Below are 11,927 nucleotides of genomic sequence, written 5' to 3'. Positions count from 1 at the left end.
TTATTTGTATAATTGCTTTCAAGGATAATCAAATCTTGTTCAATTCAATTAGTCTATACTATTATTTAGTATAATTTGACATCTTCTTAATCAGCTGATATTAGATCTTCGTATGTGGCTACTGCGTTATAACTGCTTGTTATTTTTATCTGTTATAATACTAATGCAATGCAATATGTAACGTTATAATAGATGTGTGATGTATCTATATTGTGTATAGGAACTGTAGTTACATTTCAAAATGAGCTTTCTTTGCAATGTTTCGATGTAGGATGCCGTAAAGATGGATCGCTATAGCACCGCAAATGAATTAAAATTCCGCGCACTTAGAATTTGTAAGCGGGCGTAAGAATTAATGAAAGCTAAGAAATAATTGAGCTCATTCATTTTAATACTCATTTAATTATTTGTTGATTTTTTGTACGTATTACGTTTAAGGTTTATTATATTGTTTAACGTTGAACAAATTTATGAATTGGTTATATTTAATAAAAATAATTTAAATTTATCTGTATTTCATTTCATATTATGTCACTGCGAAGTTTCTTTGCTTATTAATATGAGGGGCTTACGAGTATTAGCGGCCGTTCTGGACTATTGTTTTTTGACGCTTAAATATTTTACACAAAGTTTGCAACTCAGGGCTTTCTTAATATTTCATCGCTATAAATACAATTGGGACCCTTATACTAAAATTAATATTTATTTTTAATAATAAATAAATCAATTTAAAAATACTTATTATAATATCGAAGACGAGCCAATAGTTCACGGACCTATTTGACATCAGAATCTTATAATGTCTAGGACAGACAACGATGTGATGTCTCTAGTAATTTACGTATTTATAAGCACATTAATCTTACGACTTTGTAAAAATCTCGTTCTATTTTACGTAATATTTTAATTATTTTATAACTATTTGTATATGCCACTGTTAGAAGGAAAACAGCGTCAGGAAACCTGCACGTGGTGGATGAGAATCTGCCGCGTGTAACCAGCCTGCATAGTAATAGCGTAGTTGATTGAGCCGAACCTTCTCTAAAGGCAGAAACCTTTTCCTATCAGAGTGACGTAAAGAGGCTGTTACTTTTTTTATGTGGCTACGATTTGGTATCATCCAAGTCTATCCAGTTCGTACTTAGCTTTTGTCAATCGTTAATTTCTAACGGGCAGAAATTCGCATCTGAACACAGTTATGGCGCTATGATTAGATATGGACCGCTTTCACCTCTGGGGAGCGTCAAGTCAATATTTAGATCAGGCAAAGCAATTTACAGGCTTTGGAGCGGAATCCCGCTATGCATGCATATAATTTGCATTACAAGTTACTTCAGTTTTGGACATAGCGTGAGCTAAGGATTGCTTCACACGATATTCTACTTTTCATTATTTTGTAATTACTTGTGTCGAAAGATGACCGATCCAATATAAATTATATAATGTCTCTATTGCTTAAAGCTGATCAATATATACATATATATATATAGAGTGTGCTACGTGTTAGTTTACTTCGGTAGCTACCAACTATCTATAATAAATATCAATGCTTCTCATTTTTATTGATTTGAAGAATAAGTGAACCAGTATTACAGGTCAGTAGTGCAGGTAGTGTAAGGATAGCTGCGGCTATCGGTACGTCTATGGGTGAGGACCAGTCGCCATCAGACTGAAATATTGTAATTAGATTAGTTTTAGGAGCCGAGATGGCCCAGTGCTTAGAACGCGTGCATCTTAACCGATGATTTCGGGTTCAAACCCAGGCAGGCACCACTGAATTTACATGTGCTTAATTTGTTTATAATTCATCTCGTGCTCGGCGGTGAAGGAAAACATCGTGAGGAAACCTGCATGTGTCTAATTTCAACGAAATTCTGCCACACGTGTATTCCACCAACGCGCATTGGAGCAGCGTGGTGGAATATGCTCCACACCTTCTCCTCAACGGGAGAGGAGGCCTTAGCCCAGCAGTGGGAAATTTACAGACTGATTATTTTTATGTATTAGTTTTAGTGATATTTAAGATAATTTTGTGTAAAATAACGCATGATTAACTAAATATGTGCACGTGCCGTTTGGTGTATGAACATTATATTATTGCATAATCATATTCTACCGCCAATGAGACACTATCGTCATGTTCCGGTTGGAAGGATGAGTGAGCCGTTATAAATGCAGCCACAAGGAAGAAAACATCTTTGTTTCCGAGGTTGGTGGAGCATTGGCGTTGTAAGGAATGGTTAATATTTCTTATGGTGTTTGCCGCTTATTATCAGGTGTCATTTGCTCTTATACCAACCTCTATTAATAAATTGTATTGCCAATAAGTCAAATAAGAATTAACATTCAACTTTAATATTATACGATAATGACATATTTTAGAAATAATTAAAATAAACATCATATATTAAATGCAAGGTGAGATAAATATTAGTATAGGTTGAGGATCACCGGTTCCACAGTACATTTATCAGCTGGTCGCAGTCGCTGGTTGGTTACGCGACACCTTTTTAGTCGCTAACATTTATAACCAGAGATCGCGGATGTAAGGAAACTGGAACTAGACAAAAAATGCGCTTGAAATTTTCACTATGTAATATCACTAACATTTCCTATTTAAAAAACAAACGTAATTGAATGATATAATAATAAAATTGATAGGGCTTGAAATAAATATATATCATTTATTACTTAAAAGTACCGTTGATTTATGCATAAAGCCTTAGCCGTAACAGTTTATTTTTTAAAGCTTTTAGTCTGTGGCAAATGGGTATAGACTACGAAGTGAGCGATCACTGCGAATGCGACAACTAAAAAAAAAAACAAGCTGTGAATATATGAAACATATTCTGTGCAGATAATATTTTATTCTATTATTTAAATTGGGACAGTGCAACGTTTTTGCTTGAACACCTTCTTACTTGAAACAAAAATACAATGTCATATCTAGTTTGCATGTAAATACATCTTTGTCGAGTCCTCAGACTCAAATAATTTATCTTAGAAGCAATCAAGACGGTAATTTTAGTGAAGAGTGCGCTCCGAAACTATTCCAGCCTTAAGTTTCATTGTTTCAAAGGAAAAACAGTTTTTATAGTATTTTTTCATAGTTTATTTTTAATTCGATTCGAGTCATATTCTGTTAATGAATTAGGTATCTTATGTCCTTTTCGGACAACGCGTATGCGAATTTTCATGATGATCGTTTAAGTAGTTTAGACTTTAAAGCGTGACAAACAAACTTACTTTCGCATTCGTAATATAGTTAGGATTTAATATTTAATAGTTTTTTTTGTATATAAATTGTTTGGTATTCAGAAGAAATTGATAAATAGCGAAAATAGCAAAATGCTGAGCATAAAACTTTAATTACGTAGTAAATATTCAGAGACTAAATTTTACATAATTGCTTCGAATTCAATGGAGTCTGAAAAGTTTAGGTATTTCTTGGTTTAAAATATGTAACATATTCGTACGTCAAAGGTGCCCGATACCTTTTAAACTAGAAAACCTTTATCTTAGGACCCAGTGACTTTCCAATCATTGCTTACATTTTTTATACGTTTTGTGTTTAATTAAATTTTACTTGGTGGCCTTTGTGCAAGCCCGTCTGGGTAGGTACCATCCACTCATCAGATATTCTACCGCCAAACAGCAGTACTTAGTATTGTTGTGTTCCGGTTTGAAGAGTGAGTGAGCCAGTGTAACTACAGGCACAGGGGAAATAACATCTTAGTTCCCGAGGTTGGTGGCGCATTGGTGATGTAAGGAATGGTTAATATTTCTTACAGCGCCTTTGTCTATGGGCGGTAGTGACCACTTACCATCGGGTTACCTATATGCTGCCGATATCATAAAAAAACCACGCGAAAACAAGTGTAGCAAATAAAAAGATAGAGTGTTATTAACAAAGCGAATCCCTGCTGCATCTATTTCGAAGTCGCACGGATAATATTACATTTTTAACATAATATATTATTATACTGAATAATATTAATATGCCACTCGTTATCACATGCAACGTGGTGTAATTAAAATACAATCTCGACGTATCTATAACAGGTTCAGCTGTTTTTTTTAATATTATATATAGCACATTTGAATCGTCATTTTACAAATAATAATCCGAATTATAAAATAATCAAATAAACATATATTGAAAAGTGTTCTAGTGGTCTTGGTATTGTAACTCATGGCTATTATCTTGACAATCCTGTATCTTACGATCCTATTTTGTTCCAGTATTAACTTTAATTTTTTTCTTAAGATTAATGTTTTATTCATTAAGCTATTAATTGTAGTAATGACTAACATTTCAAAAATCACATTAATATAAACCGACACAATTGAAAAGTAGCATCAATTATATTCTTCATTCTAATCACTAAGTAATCAATCAAAAAATCGTATTATACTACTACTAAAGCACCATATTTCATTCAGACATAAAACTATATAACCATAACATTAACGAAATCACTAAAACACTGAAAGGCACTGAGCACTATCTTTCGTTCCTCGCAATAAATGCTGGTAGAAAAATTGCACCGATTAATATAACAGGACGACTGTAATGCCATATTTTTCATCATTATATGCTCATTAAAAGACAGGCACTGCTCACGGGGAAAGGGGAGAATCTGTAGACGGTAATAACTTATACAGTTGTATTTTAAGTATATTCAATTTCTTTTTTGGTTATGTTAAAATATTTATAACCAAATTGATCGTAGTTAATGAAGAGGCTTACGTTACATTTATTGTGACAGGTTTGAGTATGGAATAAAGGGTAACTATTTTTGTACAGAGCAATGTAATGGCTCCTGGATGCGCGCTATAAAGATTAGATTTATTGCGTAATGATTGTTGTAAGTCAAAAGTATTGTCATTTTCATTATTCATTATTGACGTAAGAAGCTGTCTCGCACTACCGGGAGTTTGTATTCGTTTGTGTTGCTTTACTGTAATATTTCTCGCCTTCCATCTGCCCTTTGTTTTATAATATAAGTGTTGAAAAAACAATGCTTAACAAGAGTAAAAAAAAAAGCTTGTAAACTGCGGTAAGTTCGTTTATTCCGGATTCAAACAAATCATACGGAACCGATTTACAGAACATTTAAACTATGATTGTTAAAATTTTCATGATGGATATAGAATTAATAGGCGATTTTATTTAAGGCATAATTATGCTTTTTTTTTTTTAATAGAGCTCGTGGTGTCATAATAGTCGGAGAGTTCATTATAGGCTTTTTGTAATAGGCGCTTTGTAAACGAACTCTGCCAAAACTATAACTTTGTTAAACATACGAAAACTGTTTATACAAAGTAGATCTTGAGTAATAAATGAATGGTACATTCTTACAAAATGTTTGTTCTCACATAATATAAATTATGCTGCGATAAAACAGTCTTGATTACATCTTGAATATCAGATTTATTAACTCGATAGCGAAGCGTTTATGTTTATTTTTTTTTCATAAAGATTAACTTCTTACGGGTTTATTAAATTAGGTGTACTCAAATTATTTATTAAAAGTGCAGCTGTTCAATACATAAAATAATAATAAAAATTAAATACAAAATTTTCTGAGTATATTATTTTAAGTAACCCTTATGCAAGAGTTTGATGGCCGGCAGATCTACTGGGAATAAATATAAAATCTTCGAGGTATGCATCTACAAACGGGAGTCACGAAAGTTTTCTGAAACGTAATTTTATTTCATTAGATAAAAACAGCGGTTATATTTAACAAGCAATAAATCTGGCTACGGCTTATATAAATCGCGTCCGTTGAGGTAGCTATCTAACACTTAAAACGGTTGCCTATTACAATGTTTTGTAATACACGCTCAGCAGTGCCATTCTGTAAGAATGTCGTAATGTTGGATTTTAATATTTCATATATAAAAAACAACTTTCTGTAATAAGCTACTTTGATACTTTTACCCTATAATTATGTTAATTCTTTTTTTTTTAATATGCAGTTGGATAGAAAAATGGCCTCCCTGATGGTAAGTGGTCACTGCTGTCCATAGACATGTTGCGCTGTTGGAAATATTAACCATTCCTTACATACGCCAATATACCATTATTCTTGGGAGCTATGACATTATGTTCTCTGTGCCTGTAGTTACACAGGCTCACCCACTCTCCGAAATGGAACACAAGAATACTAAGTATTTCCGCTTGGCGGTAGAATATCTGATGAGTCATACTCAGATGGGCTTGCATTTCATGACCGCGTTCTTTGGTTAGTTTAGCAGGTTCTTACAATAGTTCTAGCAGGACTTACATAAATAAAAAATTATACGTTTTATCTATATCTACATGTAACTATGTATGAATGTAATGGAATGTTGCAACGTATGTTTCCAAACTTATTTGTTGATACATTTTGCATAAATATTTAGATCGCCGATGTTAATAATAATAATATTTCAATTTCACTAGAAATGAAAAAAAAAAACGTGTATTCTATATGAAATAAGCTTTAATTTACTTGAGAAATAATATTATAATATACATTTACGTTTTCTTAAACAAATAGCTATTAAAATACATAGATACTTAAACTCGTATTTAAAAGTACAATTGTTTTTTATACAATTAAAAAAACTATTTTTCTTTAGTAATTGCATTGACTATAAAAATACAATAGGTACCATTAAAAAGAAAGTTAAACTGTTAAAATGTTAGAGTACACGTTATTACGTGTCCAGGCAGAAATTTGTTAATACGTCAAGTTAAAACTAGGATACCTAAACTTTAATAAATACCTATGTTGCTACCTACTACCTACGTTATCGTCGACCGTTCGATCAACCAGCATAATAAGATATATAAAACTACGTCAAATAACGAAGTCATGATTTAAATCTATCAATTTTAATGATTTCCAATTTGATTTATAACAGGAAGACATACATAATATATTTAAGACTTACTTTGCGCACTTAAATGAATACCATGAGAAATGTAAGTCAATCTTTACACCGTCACTGCCAATGCAATCAGAACGTGATTGAGACTTTGTGTATTTATGCCACGTATAAAAAAAAATCTCCGATATGGGTGTCGGTGTAACACGAGGCCCTAGCTAGACTGTTTTACGGCATCACCTAGACAAATTTTGCCGGGAGATAGGAAAGAAACACGCAAATAGAACAAAAGCGGCATTAAGCCTTGCGGTTCTTAATGCGGATTACATAGAACGAACAGCATGGTACGGCCCTTAGTTTTTGGCCGAGATAATGGTGATTAAATGAATTTAAGGCGTTTCACTTGGCAACAGCGGGAATTGTGGGTCATTTTATTACTCTAGTTCGGTTGTAAAGAGAAATCTGAATGATCTAGAATATTTGGAGCGGAATTAATTTACTTTGGATGTTAAATTTTTGTGGTTCACCGTTTCGAGGCTTCGTACCTATAAAGTTGATGAATTAAGAGGAAATGACGAATGATTTTTTTTTTTATTTTTCAAACGACATCAAATGTTGACTGTATAAATTCTCAGTTCAATAAATAATTACAAATAACTTCGAAGCCGTGATTGTTTTCGCGTCTCTTGTACACTTATAAATCATTTCCTGGTATCAAAATATTATCCTATAACTGACACATTTTAAAGGTTTGATAGAAATATAATAGTCTGTCTGAGTAGGTACTAACCATTGCTTACATAGGTGGTAGAATTTGTAAAAGGAGGTCCTTCAACAAAGACAATTATACTTACAAAATAGTACCTAATCCTCATTAACAGACTACAAACTACAGATGAAACGGTTATACATATCTAAGATAGTTTATTAAGCAATCACGAGCAATTTCCACATGAATAATACAACACTGTACATCTCATCATATTTGCTTTAACATTAGTATTTATTATAATTGAATTCAGTCAATGATCTTGGAATAATTACATCTGTTCTTGCCGGTGACAATGGATCAATAGGACGTTATTACTGTAATTGTAAGCCCTTCGAATTGACCCTCCATCGCTCCGGCTTTTGGTTAATGATGTATACATACGTACACCCATGATATGACTAAAACAGTACAATACGTATTTCAATTATTTTCCAAAAGCGCGATGAAATAAAATATTTTTTAATTTGGTTTTATTGCAATTTTTCCTTTATAAATTATATGTTGAAATGATGGAATCATTCATTTAAAAACATCAGCATGAAATAATAAAAAATATATTGTACAACTCCAAATGACTTACGGATTATTTTAATAAAAAGAATCATATTTATGATAATTATCACACAATTTGCGACTGAAGTTATCGTAAGGGTTTATAAATCAAAAATAATATCTGGTTGAAGTTATTTAAAATCTTGTCCCCGTGAAAAACGCCTGGAGCGAATTCTTGCTGAGCGTTGATAAGGACTGAGAATAAATTGTTACTGAGGGACGAAAGAAAAATGCAAAATTTACTTAATATTTTCCTTTTTTAAATATTTGATAATTTTTCTATTTAGTTTAAGTAAAATTCATGCTAGCAATGATAAAATCAGTGGACTTTATAACTGTATAACGTGATGTAAAATAATATGTTAAATTATATATATTTTTAAATTAATTTGAGAAGGGAAACGAAAAATAACATCAATTAAATGTGACACATTTAATTGATGTTATTTTTCGATTCTATTAGGAAATCTAAGTTGACTTTGAGGTCTCAAACAATTTATTGAGGTTTGGTTTTTTAATCTAGAATTTTTTTAGTTAGAAGATTTAGGAACTTTATAAAATTAGTACTCTTGTCTAATCTCTCTTAGATCTTGTCAGATTGCTGCTATATTGGAATATGACAGTAATGGGATGTCAAAGAGTTCAGCAGTTAGTTGCATATTACAAGTTTGATTAAGAATGTCACCACCACATTATATGTATTTATTTTATAAAATTGAAACACAGATATATTTACAAGTCAAGGAACATAAGTAGCTGATACCAAATAGGACAAATATCGAAGAACTAAAAGGCCAAACTTTATAAATAAACAGTTTGATCACATCTCAAATCAAAATCCGAAACAAAAAAGTAGTATCTCATACGCTAAATAAGGCTCAGAATTTCAATAAAATTTCATACACTAAGGTTAATATAAGGTCCTGCAATGAAAATCATATTTTAAACGTCTAATTAACATTTGTTCAGAGAAGTCGTTTTTATAAGGTTAAATGCATATAATTCTTCATTGATGACAGTTATTTCTGATGTAACTATCTAAATACTGTGTATTTCCACGAATACTCTTTAACGTTTATTCTAGTTTATTTGTTAGCATGAGAAAACCAACACGTGCCCCCAGAGTTTCCACTTCACTAATTTGAAACGTCTGAAGCGCTGAAAGATACCGACTGTTTCAGCTATCGATGTTCTGTTTACTCGGCTGTTTTAACGATGTTTAACCGACTGAGAAAAAAGGAAATACCAATGATGTTATGCCTTTCAAATATAAAGACAAATGCAAATAAATTCATTTATAACTGGTATTGCTCACGTTCATCAGCTCGCTTTGGAGTGTGCGAACATTCTAATATAAAGGAAGATTACACAAGATTTATTAAGATCCGATTTTTTTATAATTAAGTGTAATCTAAAAAAGAGCCGGGACGTGTTCACTGGGCAGTTGATGGAACACCGAAATATGAGATTTCGAATCCGAGTTTACACGCGCCTTATTTGTTATTTTAATTCATCTCGTGTTCGCTTGTTGAGAATACGCTAGGAAACATGCATGTGAAATGAAATTGTGTCATGGATAATAAGACAAATACTCACATCACAATAGAGACAAGGTTTAGACAAATAACAATTCTTAAAAATCCGATAAATGTCTGTATTAAAAAAATTGCCCTAAAACTTAAAAACAATATGACCATAAGGTGGCGTGATGTCCAATATGGAAACCAAACCGATGTGGTGCATTGTGTTGGGTTAAGCTTCAAATATTTTTACCTGTCCTTTTATATCTAAAAAGCTTTAATTGATTAAATAAAAATAAGTGTTTCAAGAATGAGAAATTTATCACCACAGATAGGGATCTCTCAAGAAATCTTTAATTTCTTTAGGAATAATTTTATATTTTATTATCATGTTACACATGGACCACAGTTGCTTTTCTTTAAGGTAACGTTCTCAATAGCGGTCCTTACCTAGACGTAACTTATTAACGAAATATTTTTTTGGGAATATATGGAAGTCTCAAAATGATTAACAACTGTTACAAAAATAGCTACCTATATTTCTTAAGGCATAACACGTGTTAGGCATTGATTCATTGGAGTATCTAACTTCACACTAATTATGCAATATTATATCTTAGGGAGTTAACAACTTGTTCTGTTCATTCGAACGTAAAAGCTTATCATTTCTCAACGAATACTTCAAGCAATAAAATATCGTAGTTCACAATAACAACTACAAATATAAGGCTCTTTGCATAGTTGAGTTGAAAATATGTACTTTTTTATTATTATTTTTTTTTTTATATATTTATAAAATAATAATATTGCACAAATATAAAATTGTTATCTTTATTTTACAGTTTCAATAATTCTTTTGTACAATATATCTCTTTTAGGTGTAATAATAGTGTAGTATTATGAAATATACGGAATATTTTGTGCCAAATTACTAAAAAAGGAATAAAGTAATAGGAAATAAATGGATCATCTTAACTTTATAATATCTACACATCAAGCACCCAGGTCCGAGTAGTGTTATTGTTAACCCACCTCCCCGCTCCCTCAAAAAATATGTCAATAATCCAATTCCGATGTTCCAAGAATTGACAATATCAGCGAGGCGGCCCCAACGATCAAGTTTTTTAAGTTCCCAGGTCTTCTCGAGTCTGAGTTATTACGTTCTCAATATGGAGTTTAGATGCCAGAATTTGCCGTATTAAAAATATGTCACCTTCGATTTCGACCTTAAGAGTAATTTAAGTTGAATAAATTATAAATATTGGTTTTATTTTTACTTTCTATTTTTATGTAAAATTTTTCGACGATAAATCTAAAAATCGTTAATAACAAGCAAATAAAAATATAACTCTTTTGTGTTTTTTATTTTACATTACAATTAATAAATACATTATATTTTAATTATAGATAAATAATAGTAATTAAGTACTTAAAAAATCGTGGTATGGAAAGACACGAGGAAGGCATTAGGTTAAATAACACATTTTTCGATACGAAATAAGCGACTTTACACAAGTGTGTGCAACCCCTTACTGTCACGCATGAGCGCACACTCTAACTACCATCACGCTAAACTCGCACGTGTCACGTCGTTATAAATTCCAAGATGTCGTTAATATTTGCAATGGAATTGTTAATTTATTACGCTATATCAGATACCTGGCTCGGATAATTGTCACGCTGAGTGGTTTTATTATTTGTTATTAACTCTAATGATAAATAAAAAAAGAATTAAAGACATTTCTTTTTTTTTTATTCGATTTTAATGTTTTTATATTTGTATGATATACAATAATTATTTTTTACTATTGAATAGGAATATCAATTCCCCCATATATCCCTTCAAAGGGGAGGCCTTTGTCCAGCAGTGGGATATTTACTGGCTGGTAGGCACTTTACTATAGGAATGGATGACGGCTTTGTTATACGTCTATTTTTAAGCAATTGATAGTTTATTTATAATATCTCAATCCGGACAGATTTAGTATACAATTAGTCTAAAATTAATTACATAACTATACAATCGATTAAACTATACATATCATGAATTAAAAAGACAATTAAAAAAAAAAAAAGAATACCAGACAATTAAATAATTTACTTAAAACGAATGTTGACGTTTGCAATGACGTGAATAAGTCAGGTGTTTGAAATCCGACACTTAAAGTTCTGGCGTCAGAAATGAAGAACATATATATATATTA

The 11,927-nt window shown here is 31.5% G+C and overlaps 1 protein-coding gene across 6 annotated transcripts in view; it reads right to left on the bottom strand.

The window, feature by feature from the left end:
• Bru3 (bruno 3) overlaps nt 1-11,927 on the bottom strand; it is a 651,773-nt gene that overhangs the window by 405,382 nt on the left and 234,464 nt on the right. The window lies entirely within an intron of this gene.

The sequence above is a fragment of the Vanessa tameamea genome, chromosome 10 (genome assembly GCF_037043105.1).
Source record: "Vanessa tameamea isolate UH-Manoa-2023 chromosome 10, ilVanTame1 primary haplotype, whole genome shotgun sequence".
Taxonomy (NCBI): Eukaryota; Metazoa; Arthropoda; class Insecta; order Lepidoptera; family Nymphalidae; genus Vanessa; species Vanessa tameamea.
The sequence above is the reverse complement of the archived record's forward strand: the minus strand, read 5'-3'. Positions and strand labels throughout refer to the sequence as shown.